Source organism: Enhydra lutris, unplaced genomic scaffold (genome assembly GCF_002288905.1).
Source record: "Enhydra lutris kenyoni isolate GAN:26980312 unplaced genomic scaffold, ASM228890v2 scaffoldscaffold65, whole genome shotgun sequence".
In the NCBI taxonomy this organism is placed as follows: domain Eukaryota; kingdom Metazoa; phylum Chordata; class Mammalia; order Carnivora; family Mustelidae; genus Enhydra; species Enhydra lutris.
The window spans coordinates 2,612,055-2,631,267 of record NW_019154149.1 but is presented as its reverse complement, the minus strand read 5'-3'; positions in this window follow the sequence as shown (position 1 = coordinate 2,631,267).

The window sequence follows — 19,213 nt, the reverse complement described above, 5'->3', positions numbered from 1 at the left end:
TAGATGTATAATGGTGATGCTATTAACATTTTGCAGGAAAATTATTTGTTGCGTGGGACTATCCTAAACATGGTCACTAGTGCTTCCCAGTCATTATGACATCCCAGAACACCTCTGTACTTTTCCATAATCCCATAGAGTATTGTTTCACAACCACTGGTAAGTCGCAAATGGCAATCCCATTCCTCTTGCCACTGATTTAGTTTAGGAATGGACATGTGACCCTTTGTGGCCAATAAACACCTGAAGAAGAATCTTTTGTTTTCTTTTTTTAAATTCTTTTTTAAAAAGATTTTTATTTATTTATTTGACAGATCACAAGTAGGCAGAGAGGCAGACAGAGAGAGAGGAGGAAGCAGGCTCCCTGCTGAGCAGAGAGCCCGATGTGGGGCTCGATCCCAGGACCCTGGGATCATGACCTGAGCCAAAAGCAGAGGCTTAACCCACTGAGCCACCAAGGTGTCCCTTTTTTTTTAATTCTTAAGTGACACGAGAGAAGATGGTCCCTTCTTTAACTTTTGGACTTTGTCATGTTAGTATTTGGCACCGGGAACTATTGTAGCCCTTTTGCCGCCAGCATGAGTATGATAAAAATAGGAACTATTATAGCGTCTCTGCATGCTGAAGGGTATCATCTGGTATGTAGTGAAATGCTGACATTGCAGGACACTGGGGTTAATTGGAAGAGGAAAGTCCTTGAGTAGCTAGGAGGGTGTGGGATCCCAGGGCCTTACAGAAGTGTTGCCTGAGACAGGCATCAGGATTGATCGGAAGATAGAGTTTATAGGGAAGAATGAATGGACAAAAGAAATAGGGCTTGATTCTTGAGTGGTACTGAGTGTACGTTTGAGATTTGCGACCCTGAATTTCATGTAAGAAGAATCAGTATCATTGGTGTTTTTCTCCAGCCACATTTAGCTTCATTAAACAAACAAACAAACAAACAAACAAAAGCTCCAGAGAGTTGGGTTTGAGCAGTGCTTTGGTTTTGTTCAGAGGGAAGGACGAGGGAGTGAAGGATGAGCGTGCTGAAAGTCACCAGGCTAGGCTGGGGAAGACGTGATGCTTAAGAAGGTAAGGGATGGCATCAGGAGGCGACAAATGGTGTTGCGTGTACTTCTGTGGTCACCGAATTGTTGGAAAGGGTGTAGTAATATAAGTGGGAAAGGCAGGAACTCGTCAGTCAGTGGGGTACCTAAAAATGAAATTTTAGAGACAGTTCAATGAAGAGTGATGATGAGGTCTGTAAAGTTAGACTTTACATTTTTCAAAGAAGTGATATATTGACTACACATGCAGTCGATAAAACTATAGGCGACTAACCCTCCTAGGTGTGGAAATTGTGAAGCACACCATTAAAGAGTTTATGGGTCAGAGAAGAGATCATATTAGCTGGAAAATGGCTATGGACAATGAAGAAAATACTACATATCAAAACTTACTCGATACAGTTTGGGCGGGACATGGAGGGACATGTGTAGCCTTAAAACTTCTATACGAAGAGTAAGCTTAAAATTAATGAGCTAAGTTTCCTAAATAAGAAAAAGAAAACTAGAATAAACCTGAAGAAAGCCGAAGGAAGGTAATAAAGAGATCAAGGCAGGAATGTATGAAACTGAAACTTAGATATACTAGAAAGGATCGACAAAGGCAACTTTTATCCTGTGAAAAGATAACTGAAATTGATAAACCTCTGCTAAAATTGATGAAGAAAAAAGAAAGTACAAGTAAAGCGTAATGGGAATGAAAATGGGGATACAATGACAGATTAAAAGGATAAGAGGACATTATGAACAATGTTATGATAAAATGTTTGAAAGTTCATGGTATATGGATGGATTCCTAGAAAAGGACACATTGTTAAATTTACTTAAAAAAATAGAAAACCAGATTTGTCTCATAAGCATTAAAGAAATGGAATCTGAAAGTAAAAGTCTTTCCACAAAGGAAATATCAGGTCCCAGTGGTTTTATAATGGATTTTTACCAATCATTCAAGGAAGACATAAATCTAGTATTTGCAATTCTTTTTCGGTAAATGCAAACAAAGGTAACATCCTCCCCCACTCTTTTCATAAGACTAGGAGAACCATAACAAAATAAACCAAGAGTAATATGAAAAGCAAGTATAGGTCAATCCCACTCATGAACATAGATGCAAAAATCTTAAAATATCTGAAAGTAGATCTTCAGATATATTCGCTCACTGTTCCTGTCTTACCACCTCCACTGCTACCATCAGGAAACAAGCCATTAATCACATTTTGCCTGGATTAGTGTGATAACAATATCCCTGCTGCTAACTGTGCCCCCATTCAACATAGGCGCCCAAATGATCCTTTTAAAATGAACATCAGGGGGCGCCCGGGTGGCTCAGTCAGTTAAGCATCTGACTCTTGATTTGGGCTCAGGGTCATGATCTCAGGGTCATGAAACTGAGCCCCGAGTTGGGCCCTGTGCTCAGTGTGGATCCTGCTTAAGACTCTCTTTCTCTCCCTCTGCTCTTCTGATCTCACCTCCTTCCCCCTCCAGCTCGCTCTGTTGCTCTCTCTCTTAAAAAGTAAAAAATAAAATGCACAAGTCATTCTGTCACTCAGCACTCGCTAGGGACTCCTCTCTCCATCAGAGAGAGCCTTCCAATGAATGGTCTTCAAGACCCTAACCAGGGCCAGCAAACTGTGGCCAGGAGCCAGTTCCAGCTGCACGTTTCTGTATGGCCGATGAGCTGAGATTTTTCTTTTTTTACATATTTTACATGTTCTTGACGTATGTTGATACTTGAAAAATAAAGTAATACAATAAAAATAAAGTGTGGATTGCATATGTGAAAATTATATGAAATTCAACATTCAGTGTTTTAAGTAAAAGGTTATTGGCACATAGCCGTGCCCCTTTGTTTATGCATTGCCAATGGTGTGAGAGATGGTCACACTGACACCCTTATTCCTTGAAAATGCACTTGAGGTTCCTCTGCCTGGATTGCTCACTTGCTCCTCCGTTCTTCCAGGTCTCTATTTCACAGTCATGTCATTGCTGAGCCTTTCCTGGCCATTCTATATAGAATTGAAACTACTTTTTCACCTCCTCCCAGCACTCCTCATCCACTTTTCCTGATTTTTGTTTTTGAGGGGAGGTGCACAGAGGGAGAGGGAGAGAATCTTAAGCAGGTTCCACGCCTAGTGTGGAGCCCGATGCAGGGCTCAGACTCAGGACCCCGAGATCATGACCTGAGCCCAAATCAAGAGTCAGACATTTAACCAATTGAGCCACCCAGGCACCTCCCTGATTTTTTTCCCCCATTGCATTTAATTACCACCTAATACCTTCTCTATATTTTACTTATATATTTTGTTTATTTTTTTATCTCATGATGGGGAGAAAGTTTTGTCTTTTGTTGACAGCTGGCCTGGCACAGAGAAACCGCTCAAAAAAAAAAAAAAAGCTGAATAAATGAATAGAAGAATTGACAAATAACAAAAATAGTGTAAGTTATTGAAGACATACTGTGAGACATCGTACTTTTGAGTCATTGTCCTCAATTCACGTGACAACCATGCAAAGTAGGGCTCAATAGCCCCATTTTGATGGAGCAAGTAGCTGAGGTCGAGAGGTGTTACATGACTTATCCGAGATCTGAAGAGGGACACAGAGATTCAGGGCACTGGGAAGCTTTGTAGGCCCTAGAAGAAAGGCATTAAGATGGGGAGAGATTGGGGCACCAAATAATTATAGTAATATTAGCTAGAAAAGCATTTATTAATTTTGTGATAGAAATTAATATTTGCATTGTGTTGACTTATATTGCACCTGTTGACTTACATTTTGTGGGGTGCCTGGGTGGCTCAGTGGGTTAAGCCTTTGCCTTCAGCTCAGGTCATGATCCCGGGGTCCTGGGATCGAGCCCTGTGTTGGGCTCTGTGCTCAGCAGGGAGCCTGCCTCCCCCTCTCTCTGCCTGCCTCTCTGCCTACTTGTGATCTTTCTCTCTGTCAAATAAATAAATAAAATCTTTTAAAAAACAAAAAAAGATGGGGAGAGATTATCATAGGAATATCCTGGGCTGTCCAAATCTCCGTGACATCCTGGAACATTTACATGTTCAAGATAAGGATTTTGCCGGTTTGAGGTGTGATTCGAACTCAGACAGCCGTGCTTATTTGATGCGATGAAGCAAATCTGATTCTATAGCAATTCAACAGGAATTTAAGTTTCGAGAAAGACCATGAAGAAATCAGGCACTGGGCACAGACACGGCAAACATGCTTATCATGTTTCCATAAATACCACCTGTCACAGTCATATCACAGATGATGGCTATAAAATAAATATCACACGGAGTTAAAAAGCTAGGGAGACAGAATGCATTGCTAAGACCTAATGACTGGTGCAAGTGAAATATTTTGTAGTATAAAGATGAAACTAATAATAGTCATTATGGACCAACACGGCTGCACTTAGGGACCGAGATTCCATTTGCTCTGAGGATTGAGGAGTCTAATTTTATAGTTGGTAATTTTGTAGCTGTGCAAGGTCCTTTTATGAAACCGTGTAGCAATATTTAATGCTTCAGAATCAAATATTATATTTATTTGTTTATCTTTCTTCTAGGGCAAATAAAGTTGCAAGTGTTCTTCCCTGGAGTTTATCAAGGTTGCCGAGTGAAGCTTCAAGAGTAGGATTTCTAGGGGCGCCTGGGTGTCTCAGTGGGTTAAGCGTCTGCCTTCAGCTCAGGTCATGATGTCAGGGTCCTGGGATCGAGCCCCGCATTGGGCTCTCTGCTCAGCAGGGAGCCTGCTTCCTCCTCTCTCTCTCCCTGCCTCTCTGCCTACTTGTGATCTCTCTCTGTCAAATAAATAAATAAAATCTTAAAAAAAAGAATAGGATTTCTATACCATCTCCTGGGTTTCTGCAGTAGATAGCCGCGAGGCAAGTCGAACAGATGCATTGGGTTATCCCTGGGCCTGACACTTGCCTCTGTTTTCACATTAAAATCGCCTGGAAACTTGGAAAAAGTACCTGAGCCTGTGCCTGGCACCCTGAGATTTTGATGTCATTCGTCTGTGGTGGGACAAGGGCATCAGCGTTTTTTTTCAATCCCCAGGGAATTCTGCCAGCGTTGAGAACCGCCACTTTGGAGGAGATTTCCACACCCAACAGTCGCGTAGCAAAACTGAACCTATATATGAACGTGTGATTTGTCATTATAGCCTAGCCCCCCTGTGTGCTCCCATTACTAAGTCTCCTCGGAGAGCGTATCCCGTTAATTTCTGCCTTTACTGGGGCTTCTGTTGGGTTGTGTTGTAGCCTGTGGGATGGGAAAGGCCAGAGACTAAAATGCAAAGTAAAAAACTCCTGAGTTTCTTCCTTTGCTCTCCAAACCACTGAGCAAAGAACGGTGATGTTCCCGTGAGTCCATTTCATTTCCATAGACGTTGGCGAAGGGGAGGATCTGTCTTCTAGACCCTGATTTCAAGTTCTGGGTCAGCTACTCACTAGGTCTGCGGGTTGTCCTAAGTCATTTCCTCTTTCAGTTTCCTAGTCATCTTATGTCAACACAGTGCAAATATTAATTTCTATCACAAAATTAATAAATGCTTTTCTAGCTAATATTACTATAATTATTTGGTATTGGGTGAAAGCTAGAGCTGGAAGGTTGGTTGAGGATGACGAGGACGTTCATTTTCATATGAAACCTACGGGCCCTGGGGCCGGGAAGACTAGAACATTCCAAGTAGAATAACTCTCTCCTGAATGTATATGGTCCTGAATCACCCTCCCCAGCCCTGGCCTGCTCTGAAATTCACGTTCTATACTTACAAGTTCCCTTGGGTCCTCTGCAAACTGGACATCCTCTCCGGGCCTCCAGTTCTTCAAGCCCAATCTGACATTTTCTCTGTCATACCCCAGTGTAATGGAGACAGAAGGCATTCAAGTCTGAGTCCATGACAACCTCTTTACATTCCAGAGACTTACCCGTGTCAGAATTCTCTCCTGCACTCCAGACCTGACTCAACATGATTAAAACCAACAAACCAAAAAAACCTTTCTTTATTCCCTTGCCTCCTCCTCTGGTCTTTATTATATAGATTCACTTATCCTCCCTCCCAGAAAGAAGCCTCCTTACGCTTCAGGAATGGAAAGGAGAGCATGTGGGCGTGGGGGAGGAGGGAGAGGAAGAAACCAAGAGGCCAAATATCGGATTCTCTTTCTCTTGGAGGTGGTGGCAGCCTATAAAATGTCACAAGCAAGCAAGGTTTATCCTCTCACAAGAGTTATTATCTGAGACATTAACATCCTTTGCCCTTGTCAACTGGAACCACCTCCCAACCTGATTTCCATCTCCCTCCAGTTTCCCCATGACGCGCCCGCACCCCATGCCTTCTTTGGCCCCTTTCATTCAGTCACTAGAGTACGTTCTTTCTAAACACTAGCTCTCACCATAGAAATCTTTCTCTGCTCCCTGCACCACCATGCCCCCAACTGACTACAGGGTAAAGGCCACAGCCCTTACAACAGTCTATGTGCTGTCTCTTCTTCAATTACACCCCTGGTCTCCACTTTTCACTCATGGTAACAACTAGTGAGCACAAGCTGTCTTATTCGAGAATCTGTGTGTGTTCCCTCTGCCTGAAAGATCATTCTGTCTTTCTCTTAAAGTGTGTATTTGTATTTTCATACTTGAGAGCACTGAGAAGCACCAGGCTTTTCTTTTCCTTATGATTCACAGGGCTATCTATTTCTGGTCTTCTGTATAGTGCGTTCATTAGACAACAAATAGTTACCAAGCGCCTCCATGCCCCAGGCCACACAGTTCTTCTAGACTATGTCCAGGAATAGAAATATTGCTTCTTTCTACCTTTCTGCTACCCCATGTTGCATTCCAAGTGCCAGATGCTATGTCAGCCATTAATAATGAAATTATCTTGGAATGGGCATCTGTTATAAAAGCCCCTTAGACAACAAACATAATATCTGCTTGACTTGAGTTGTAACTAGAGTTCCCTGACATCTCTTGGGGGTATTAAGAAGAGGAGTTCTTTTTCTTTTTTAAGATTTTATTTTTGGGTAATCTCTACACCCAACATGGGGCTCCAACTTACAACCCCAAGATCAAGAGTCGCTCGCTCCACTGACTGAGCGAGCCAGGCACCCCCGCATTAGGGAGGGGAATTCTAATGCTAGCCCTCTCCCGCACTTTTCTATAACCGTGTCTCGCCCTATTAGGTCACATAATTAACCAAGACCAAGTCATAATTTTGAACTTTTTAACTCATGGTTATAGGCATTCCTTTCTGTGATCACTAAAAATGCATCCATAATTTTACTATCATTTCCAGGGTGGAAAGAAACAGAATGACCTCACACGGCCTTGGAGAGGGGAGTGGATGAAACCCCAGCTGTAGCAGAGAGTTCCAATTTACTGCCACTCTGCTGATTATATGCTTGTATATTTCCTGAAATAGTGAAAAGCTGTCCGGGCTGTAAGACAAATAGAAGACAGACAACATGGCCGATTGGAGCGCTTTGTAATCCGGGAGAATATGGCGAAGCAAGCACTGGGTATCTGTATTGATGATCTCAAAAGGTCTGAGGGATGTTTGTACCTCTTAGGAACTATAGAGTAAGGTATGATTTCTTTTTGAAGGCTTCCTAATTCAAGATCAAGAGGTGAATGTGTCTAATACTACATCAGCTACCAGCAGTCTGACCCAGGAATAAGAATACTGTCACATCAGACATCATGGTATTTGGAAAGCCTGTAATTATGGCACTCATGTTTACCATGCCTTTTAGCTTAGAGGATGTTTTTATAAGCACCATCTAATTTGATCCTAGTGACAACTATAATATAAGGACAAGTCTAATTATCACACTGTCCCCTTGAGGGAACTGAGGCACAGAGTGGAGATGACTTGCCCAAAGTCACTCAGCTTGTCCGCAGTGGGACCCAGGTCTCTCATTTCACGGTATCATGCTGCTGAGTCTCTCTTAAATAATGCATTCTGTGTGTGTATGTGTGTGTGTGTGTGTATTCTCATCTTTTCATGTACATTATAATATTATCAGGCAGTCACCAAAGCAGATGATAAGACAGATACTTTTTATAATAGCATAAGGTGAGGAAGGTGAGGACCAAACTGAACTAATTCTAATGGATACCCACCAGTAAGAGGAAATGTTTAATTTTTTAGAAAAAGATTTTATTTATTTGAGAGGACGTGTGGGAGAGAAAACATGAGATGGGGGAGGGTCAGAGGGAGAAGCAAACTCCCTGGGATTCCATAGGAATCACCACCCAAGCTGAAGGCAGATGCTTGACTGACTGAGCCACCAGGCACCCGGAAATGTTTACTTTTATACCAGCCTCTAGAACCTGCTAATTTCCTCAAGGGGATTCAGAAAGACTTTTTTTTTTTTTCCAGTTTAAGATCTTCCCAGATTTGAAAGTATGCATTCTTTATAGGACCAGAGGACTGAGCGAGAAGAAGAGGAAAAGGAAGCTATTCGTTTTGAACTTTCCCTGTGAGCCAGATGCCACGCTTTTCATTTCCTCTCATTTCAACCTGCCAACAACTGCGCACCATCCTTGGGTTCCTGGAGCTGACGGGTTTCTTAGGATGTGCTACTTTCAGCACCAAACCCAGGAAGGTATGCTCAACCCACCCGAGGGAAGTATTATGAATTCCACTGAATGAATGTGGAATCGGAGGCTCCATGGGATGGGGTAATGGCCCCCAAATTGTGTGGTTGTTATGAGATGTTCGTACATGTAAACAAAAGAACGTTACAATCATTTCCTCCATGAAACCCACGTTTTAAGTTCATGTCTGGATTCAAGTCAGAATCAGTGTTAGATTAACAAAAAAGGGCTTGGTTTGAAAATACATTTAATTGAAACAAGAACATTTACATCATTTAGGATCTGCCTTTGAATTACAGTCTGACAATTTAAGTAACAAAATTAAGATGCTTGAGGAAGGGGTGCCTGGGTGGCTCAGTCAGTTAAGTGGCTCCTTCGGCTCAGGTCATGAACTCAGAGTCCTGGGATCAAGTCTGGCATTGGGCTTTCTGCTCAGCAGGGAGTCTGCTTCTCCTTCTCCCTCTGCTCTCTCTCTTTCTCCCTCTCACTCAAGCAAATAAATGATATCTCAAAGAAAAAAAAAGATGCGAGAGGAGGGCATAACGTGAGAATTAAACCTTAAAGGGAAGGGCAAAGAATGGATAAAACTAAAAATGCATAAGGAAATGATAAAAAAGGTTTAAAAAATGGCCTTAAAATTGATGGCTGAAGAGAAGTTTAGAAGATGGAAAAGCTTGTTAACAGTCACCAGCAAATATTTAAAAATTTTGGAAATAGTGACCAGGAAGGAGGAGCTCTGTCACTGGGGCGGAGCTAGCAAAGGAGCAGGAGTGCCTGTCTGAGCACGGGAACTACACGTACGGACGGGTTTGGTTTTCAAACTGGTTTTTTTCACTAGCAGAAGTTCTGGTCGCATGGCTGCAAAGTCATTGCGCATAGCTCTGCTTAGGAAACTAAAAGGGTACAGAACTCAAAAATGTCATGGTGCATATTGGCTGAACTCTCTGATATGGAGGTCACAGCCCAAACCCACTTTCTCTTTAAGGGGTCTGTACATCAGTTTAAAATCTTTAATTCTGATGCTAACCCCAGGGTCCCTGGCGATGCTGCCACGGGGAGTCCACAAGCATCTAGAACCTTCGTAGCTCTGACAGAGGAATCTGGGCACTTGGGGAATTGATACAAGACCTATTTTCTGAAGGAATTCACATAAGTGACAGGAGACTGTCAATTTATACCAGAAATTGAACTATTTATAAACTTGAAAAATGTATTTAAACCTAACAATGGCTTCAATAATATATGAATTAATAAAAGAAGCCTTATGAGTAAGAAGTGTTTCAGCGTGAGATCATTGAATATACAAAATAAGAGTAACCTAATATCCTCTTATTTTTTCCTTGTTTCCTTTAGAATTGTGGGTAAGGCTGTTACTCCTCACAATTTGATATACTGTAGAAGCTTAGATGTCTTGGAACTTTTAAAATATAGACACTCCCTTAACCTAATTAAGCATGTGTTAAGTTAATTAGGTTATTTGTAATATCCTTTCCTTTCCAATCAACCTCAAGCCTGAAGATTTCCATTCCTTCCGTGATGTTCCTGGCATTTTCTTTACCTGTCATCTCTCTAGAGAGTGCCTGTCAGTTTTCTTCATCCTCTGTCAGAAAATGGAGCCAACCTCCTCTCCTCTTTCTCTAATTGTGTAGTCAACATAGTCTTATACAAGTCTGTAAACACCTTATGTCCTTGCTTTCAAACAATTACTCCATGAATTACCAAATGTTTTTGTTGCCACTCTTGGCATGGCGAATGCACTCGATAAATATTGTTGACTGTTTCTTGATTGAGTACAAGAAGTGTTCTTATAAAATCTACCGTCAGCAGCTTGAGACACTGAGCAGACTTGCAGAGGGCCCGACTACCCCACCTGGCATCATCAGACGATAAGGGACATAGCTTCTCTGTCGGAGGAGAATGTAGAAATGCCCTAAACCTCTCACATGTTCGTATCACCCCTTAAAACAAAATTGTGTAGGGCGCCTGGGTGGCTCAGTGGCTTGAGCCTCTGCCTTCGGCTCAGGTCATGATCCCAGGGTCCTGGGATTGAGCCCCACATCGGGCTCTCTGCTCAGCGGGGAGCTTGCTTCCCCCTCTCTCTCTGCCTGCCTCTCTGCCCACTTGTGATCTCTGTCAAATAAATATTTTAAAACAACAACAACAACAAAGCTGTGTAAGCAGATGACCCCGATTCTGAGCGGACTCCGTCTGTGAGTTCAGTCTTACGCTTGCCCTTAACTATCCCAGACGTATTTCTTCTCAAGCAACCCCCTCTTATTTTAATTCTGTCCTTCACATTCAGAAAAGATGGCCTTGCCCCCTTACAGACTGCCTGGCAGGCGGTGGGTGCACATTCCTGCTCAGTGACCAATTCTGACTGGAAAGGGCAGTGTCTCTCTCAGGGTGCTGTCTGTAACATAATGCCCCACATGTCTTTAATGAAATGAGGGAATTGGGTGAAGCTATGTCAGGCACAGGGTGATCTGGCTTTCTCTAACCCACTGAGCCCTTTAACAAAACCCTTTGGACTCCGCGAGCACTCTGGTGTCCTGATGCAGTGGCGGAGGAGAACCACGGGGGAGCCATCTTGTTTATAGTTGCTGTTCACAGCGTTTTATAAGTGAAATTATTCACAAAGAAGAGGGTGCACTGGAGACATCCTCGACATCTGTCACTCCTACTGCTGAAATTAATGAAAACATGTAGAATAGGAAGAAAATAAAAGGAGAAAAAAAAGCACAATTCAAATTTTCCTTTCCTGTTGGCAGACCTCATTCCCGGCTGGGCACTTGATGTTCTCATTTATCTGGGGGTTCATTACTTTTTTTTTTTTAAGATTTTATTTATTTATTTGACAGACAGAAATCACAAGTAGGTAGAGAGGCAGGCGGGGGGATGGGGGGTGAAGCAGGCTCCTCACTGAGCAGAGAGCCCGATGCGGGGCTGGATCCCAGGACCTTGAGATCATGACCTGAGCGGAAGGCAACGGCTTTAACCCACTGAGCCACCCAGGCGCCCCTGGGGCTTCATTACTTGTCTCTCCTAAGTGATCTTCTCCTCAACTGTCTAAGGGGCAGGGCCGTTGTTACTGTCAGTATGTGCAGAAAGCTTAGACTTCAGTAAATCTTGAGGCCAGGTTAGCTTAAACCCGAGCATCAGTCCTCTCCGGCTATTTCTTGGTTTTGGTTTTGTGTTTGGTTCATGTTGCTGGTGATGCTTAGGGCTCAAAAATTATGCTTGGACCAGGCCTGCTGGGTGGTTCCTCTAGATATTCTACTCAGTAGCTGCTTGTTATTTTCTATCATGAAGATGGATTTTCTTAGTTTTACCCCTTTCTCTTTCTCCTCATCGCAGGTTTTACTTGCTTCCAGAGAGGATGTCAGGCACCAATTCGTTTCTTATTTTTTATACTCTATTAGGACATAAAAAATCTCTCCAAATTCCCCCAGAACTTTGTTTATTAAATGCGCACATTCCTCTTTGTCCTTATCCTGCCTGGAGAGACTTGCCCTCCTTTATAATTTCCAACTTCAGTTTCCAGTTTCTTGGGAGACTTCCCTTGAGCTGCCCAACAATGTGGATAATGCATTAAGTACTGCATTACTGGGTAAACCTCCAGCTTTTATTTTTGATTCTGAAAACCTATCTTTATTCTACCTAATTATCAAATTCATCATGCCTTCTAAATTAGAAAGGCAAGGAAGAAAACATTCTCCAAAAGTCTATTTTCTGCTCTGGCTTCATTTCTGAGAAACCGTGATGACAGCAAACTTATCTTTGTTAGGTAGTAACAAATGAAAAGGAACAGGAGACCGTCAAAAAAAGGCGACATTCTGAAACTGAAAGACCCAAGCAGGTGTGCACCTTTCCTCTGAGAGGGAGAAGGAGAAAGACATATAGCATGCAATTAAGTGGGAACAGGAAAGAAAAATAGCATATGGCGAATAATAAGACGGAGAGAGAAAGGTGATGGGGAGGTGAGAGAGACATCTGGGGGTTGAGGGGTATGTGGGGAGCATGGAGGGAAGGCGAGGGAGGGGCAGGGGAGGGAGGAAAGAGGTAGAAGACAGTGGGAGGAGAAGGGGGAGAGAAAAAGGGAGAGAAAAGGGAACAAAAGAAAAGATGGCAGGTAGGGAGGGAGGGCAGGTGAAGGATGGAAGAGGGAGAGAGAGAGTGGGAGGGAGAAGAGAGGAAAAGGGAAGAGAAGGGAGAGAGAGAGGAAGAGAGGCAGGGAGAGGTAGAGAGTGCGGGGTTTTGGAAACCCACTTGTGGTCCCATCGGGTCTTAGTTGTGTTTTACCAGCTGTATCGTTACCGACCAGCTAGTGTGGGACATAAACAAATGTTTAAAGTTCAGTTGAACAAGCTCCTCATTAGTGTTTAATTAGCCGAGTTGGAAGTTAACTGATGTTTCAATCAGAGAAAGTTTCTGCACCTGCTATTTGGGTGGCCTTATCTTGCGCTCTAACACGCAAATCTGCTGGAAGCAGTTGTGTTTAAGAGGAAGACTTAGCGGCCATCCATTGTGATGGAACTAGGTTGTTTCGTCCAGTCCTGTCAAACTTCAAATCTAACAATGCCTGGGCATCTTTAAGGATGAAATTGATGCACACTTTTCAAATTACTTTTTGATATTTTAACGTTCAGATGGTACTCATGAAGGCTTTTGTAAAATCATCATAGTGTTGAGTACCTAGTGAGGGATCGCACCCTGGGGAGGCGCTCTGGTGTCGAGATCGTTGGGTTCCCGGCTGTAGCGAACCCTGATTTGAATCAAGACACTGTCATGACTGAGGGCCTCCACAGGGGGTCCGACTGCCTGGCTCTGTAGCCCAGCCTCCCCATTGGCTGATCCTGTGGGCTGGGGCCCACTTTGAGGCCACAGGGCTACCTGCCACGTGTTTGGTACAGGCCCATCTGACTTCCTGAACACAGGAGCATGGGGAGATCTGTAGTTGTTAAAACATATCTTACTCGTTGTCTTCTGAGTCTCTTGACAATGCTGTTCATTAAGCAGCACAAGTGTTTTCATCCCATATTATCTACGTTAGTGATCACAAAACAAGCTGAAAATATTATTACTCACTGGAGCCTTAGCCAGGTTTCTCACATCTGGTTCATATCTCCTTGGGGAAGCTTCTGGTGTTAAGCCTCAATCCTCCTTTTGTGACTAAAGCGAATGCTTTGATCTGTGAAAGACAAGATAAGGAGACTTTACAGAGAGATGATACAGAAAGCGCCGAGCACCTTGTCTAGCACTTTTTAAGTGGACAAAAACAGAGCTACTTTTAGTTCTGAGCAGAATCGCTCTGCCTTTAACTAAAACTGTAATCTTTTATTGATGACATCCATCGGTATTTCCTAATCGCTCTAGTGATAGGATTTCTTTGTTGAAGATGTATGAAACTCAGAAGAGATCAAAGAAGAGAAGTAAAACCACCCATAATTTCACCACTCAGAGATACCCAGTAACATTTTGGCATCCGGGTGTGTGTATTTCTAGCTTATATGATGTGCGAGTGTGCGCACGCGCGCGCACACACACACGGCTGACTTCATGGGAGTGAGGTCTGGGGCGTTGCCCACAGTCCCCACATTTAGTAGGACCCTGTGCTTGATTTAATCATCTGCTGTCCCCATCTTGAAATTCTTAATGAGTTTTAAATGAGGGGCCCCACATTTTCTTTTTGCACTCAGCCCTGTAAATTCTATAGCTGGTCCACACTCGCGGTAGCCTTCCAACACAATTAGAATGATGCTTGGAATCAAAATTGGATATTATTCAGTAACCTGCATTTTGCACATAATAAGCTCTGTTCGTTTTCCCACATCACAAAATATTTTTCTACACCATGATTTGCCTTACTGCATGGTGGTCTATTGTACCGACCAACAGGACCCCCACGTTCACAGTTTGGATACCTCACACTTCTATTGGCTTCAGGTTAGCGAGAGTCCGTCATAAGTCCTAAGGGGACATAAGAGCACTTTACTGCAAATGAAGAATTTCAAGATGTATTTAAAATCTACTATCTAAGCAGGTAGTTATATCAAATAAATTTTCACACTATTAATTCTCGAAAACGCTGTCTTGCAAAATGTGTGAAGGGCCCATTTTACCTACTGGGACTGTGAGTAGTAGGAATTACCTTGCTACTTTAGTGGAATTCTTGGATATGCACCATTAAATGATGCGCCAGGAAAGCCAAGGAAAATCTTACCTTTGTTCTTTTATGAAGGTAGGATTTTACTTGCCTTTCTTGAGTGTACACTAACTGAGGGAGGAGGAAAGAATTTATAACTGACCTAACATTAAAACCTAACCTGAAGTACCCTACAATGAGGTCAGTGTCATCCTTTATTCTGAATAAAAATTCCTATCTTGGTAATAACTATGATAATGTATTTAAAAAAATAGTTAAAAAGGAGGAGAAATCTCTTTTCTTCAATATCAGAGCAGTATAAAATGACAGAAGAGCATTTGAAAAATGAGCCCAATAAAAGATTCTCTAATTACGGAAAAGGAGTTCAAAGTGATTTTGCAAATCAAAGAGAGCATTTGGGAATAGATCTCAAAATGAAGACTGGAGTCCTACATCTTTATCACAGCAAGAATGGCGAACCAAGCAAGCTTAAAAGGTGGTCACGTGCAAGAGGGAAGAGAATAGAATCTTGATTGTAGTAAATTTAAAATTGGCCTGACTAGAAATGGTAAGTTTAGCAGAAAGGCAACGGAAATTATACTGGAACTTGGCACAGCTCTCAGAATGTAGATTCAATGAATAATAACAGTCACAAGCACATGGCTTTAAGAGCTCATGGAATCGCCGAATATACATGCATAGTTCCTTTAAAAAGCTCTGCTTCCTCTCTAGGTTGGGTTTGGAGAATCTCTTTACAGATTCAGTTAAGCCAGTTTTATTACTCTGTTGTAAATGTGACCAGTTTTCAGTAATAGGCTCTCTTGTCTCTTCAGAAATCTTGCTCAACTGAGAGCCGGTAAGAGTGTGAAGGATCCAAACTGTGAACATTCAGGTCTCATTGGACATCATTTCTTTTTTTTTTAAAGTTTTTTAAAAAAAGATTTTATTTACTTATTTGAGAGAGAGTGAGACAGCAAGAGAGAAAGAGCATGAGCAGGGGGAGAGGGAGAAGCAGGCTCCCCACTGAGCCAGGTGCTTGACGTGGGGCTCGATCCCAGGACCCTGGGATCATGACCCGAGCAGAAGGCAGACATTTAACTGACTGAGCCACCCAGGTACCCCTGGGCATCATTTCATAGTGTTTGTCCCAGATACCCACTAACATGGAAAAGTAATGCTTTTCCTGCCGCTCATACTCTCAGTGGGTAACGTGGGCTCTTGACACCATTTACAAGATATAAGCATTTTTTGAGAATTTGCGGTATGAGAATTAATTTTGTATATCTACCCGCTTGGATTGTGCATTTGAAATACATAAATGTGTCTTTCCATGCATCCTGTATTGCTGGTGTTGACTTTTTGTGTAACCAAACTATAAAAACTTAGCACAATGTAGTAACTGGAAGATTGAGAAAGAGCTAAATCTAGACAGTGTGTGCATGATGAATGCCACATTCTAGGAAATGACAGGGGACCAGCGTAGTGGGCAGGAGACTGGCTTGAGATGGTCTTTTATGTATAGCCAATTAGAGAGAGGAAGTGAGTGACAGTTCCTTAGGAGTGCCAGTCACAGAAAGGGAGCTCCCTACTGCACAGTCGAAGAGTCTAAGCTTCAGTACTCATTACATTTGGTGCCACTGCATGGCTGTGTTCTGTCCTTCTGCTCTCCTCGGCCTTGAAGTTTGAATCTCTCTGGCTGGAGGCTTTGGATTTTGCTGTGAGAGACAAAGATCCAATCTACAGCTACTGGAAGGGAGAAAGGAGGTAGATAAGTAGAGAATCCATACCCCATAATCCACAGGGCAAATGATGGACTGCAGACTATGGTACTAAGGTTTTTTATGCCAACCCAAAGGAATGTAATGTATCTGCGCACGGGAGAGAATCTGTGAATTAATAGGAATGCTAAATGTTACATAATTTTAAATAATTATTAAATAACTTTATATTGAATAATTTTTTTGTCATGCCGAACGATTTTATAAGTAGATGAGGAGGCTACCTATGATTAGCTGTCACTTACTATGTGGAAGTGCATGGAATTAATGTCGCACCATTCACTCTAGGTTTCATATATCGTCTATCTACTACCTCCAGGTTAGCTGGAGTAGGTACTTGGTGGGCACCAGAGTGAAGAAAGCACTGGGAGTAAATACTATATGTGAACTCTCAAGAAAACCAACGTGTGGAAAGTATAATCTCTTCCATAAAGTGTGATGGAAAAACTGGATAGTCACATGCAAAAGAATAACACTGGACCCTCATCTCACACGACGCATCAAAATTAATTTGAAATCAAGTAAAGATTTAAATGTAAGACCCGAAGCAGTAAAATTTGTAGAAGAAAACACAGAAAAAAAATCTCGTGACATTGGTCTTGAAAATGATTTTTTTGGCTATGACATCAAAAGTACAAGCAACAAAAACAAAATCAACAAGTGGGGCTACGTCAGACACAATAGTTTCTGCACAGTAATGCAATCAACAAAATGAAAAAGCACCCTACAGAATGGGAGAAAATCTGTAAGTCTTATATCTGATAAGAGGTTAATATCCAATATATATAAGGAACTCATACAGCTCAACAGCAAAAAAAAAAAAAAGAAAAAGAAAAAAAGAAAAAAACAAAGAAAAATGAGCTAGAGGACCTGAATACACATTTTTCCAAGAAGATGGCCAACAAGTACATGAAAAGATATTCACCATCACTAATCACTAGGAAAATGCAAGGAAAATGCAGTTTTTATTTTTATTTTTTTAAAAGATTTTATTTATGTATTTGACAGACAGAGATCACAAGTAGGCAGAGAGGCAGGCAGAGAGAGAGGAAGGGAAGCCCGACGCGGGGCTTGATCTCAGGACCCTGGGATCATGATCTGAGCCAAAGGCAGAGGCTTTAACCCACTGAGCCACCCAGGCGCCCCGAAAATGCAGTTTTTAAACCACAATGAGATAGGTGCTGGCAAGGATTTATAAAAAAGTAGGTATATAATTGTCATGGCTACTGTGGAAAACAGTATGGAGGTTCCTCAAAAAATTAAAAATAGAATTACTATATCATCCTACTTCCAGGTAGATATCTGAAGGAAATGAAATCACTCTCTTGAAATATCGGCACCCCCATGTTCATTGCAGCATGGTTCACAATAGCTCAGATATTGAAACAACCCGTGTCCATTGATGGATAAGTGGATAAAGGTGATATGATACATCTTCCCCACCCCATGCAGGCACACACACGCTGGAATATTATTCAGCCATGAGAAAGAAGGAATCCTGCCATTTACAACTAGGTGAATGAACCTGGTGGACATCATGCTGAGTGAAATAAGCCAGTAAGCCAGACAAAGAGAAATATTGTACGATCTCCCTTATGTGCGGAATCTTAGAAAATTTAACTTACAGCAACAGAGAGTAGACTGGTGATTACCTGGGGCCAGGGCATGAGGTAAAGGGAAGAGGTTGGCCAAAGGATGCACATTTGCAGATATAAAATGAATAAATTCTGGGAATCTAGTGTACAACATGGTGACCGTAGTTCACAGTAGTGCATTGTGTACATGAAAGTTGTTAACAGAGTAGATCTTAAATGTTCCCACCACACACAAAGCCATGGTAACTATGTGAGGTGATAGATGTGTTAACTGACCTTTTATTGCTTATCCTTTCAACATACACAAGTATCTAAATCACCACATTGTACACCTTAAACTTAAATAATGTTATATATCAATTATATGTCTGTACAGATGGGCGGAACCAAGGAACTCGAAGTGCGAAAACACACGCAACGTAGTAAACTAACATAAGTAACACTGTCTCTTAGAGATGCTTCTGGAGCTCAGTCCATTCATGGGAGAAGATGCAAGAGCAAGAAAAGTTTCAGGGAAGATGAGCTCTAGAGTGAAAACACCCAAGGAAACATGTAAATAGATACAAATATAACTCCGTGAGGAGCAGTTTACAGACCAAAGGCATTCAAGGAACTAGAGCCAATAGAGCAGTTTAAAGACATCTTAAAACAAATAGATTTACAAGTTTGATACGTAAAGAAAATGAGATTTTTGTGCATTTTAACAGGAAGCTAGGACGTGTGTACCAGAAGATATGAAATAGTAATTGAGTAGAAATTTTACAGATTAAAAAAAGTAGTTGACATGAATCGCAATAGATGGGTTGAATATTACACTTGACACAGCTGAACAGATCGTTATTGGACTGGAAGATAAAACAGAAGAAATTTTCCCTGATCACAAAATAAGGAAAAATGAAAGAAAATGAGAACATGCTACTGTGGAAAGAAGAGAATAGAGAGTATCTCAGAGGAAATATTCAAAGACATTATAGCTGAGAATATCCCAGTAATGAGAGTTTGAGAAGTGGCATGTGCCGTTAGATCGAAAAGTTTCACAGTGTCAAGTTCAGTTAAAAAA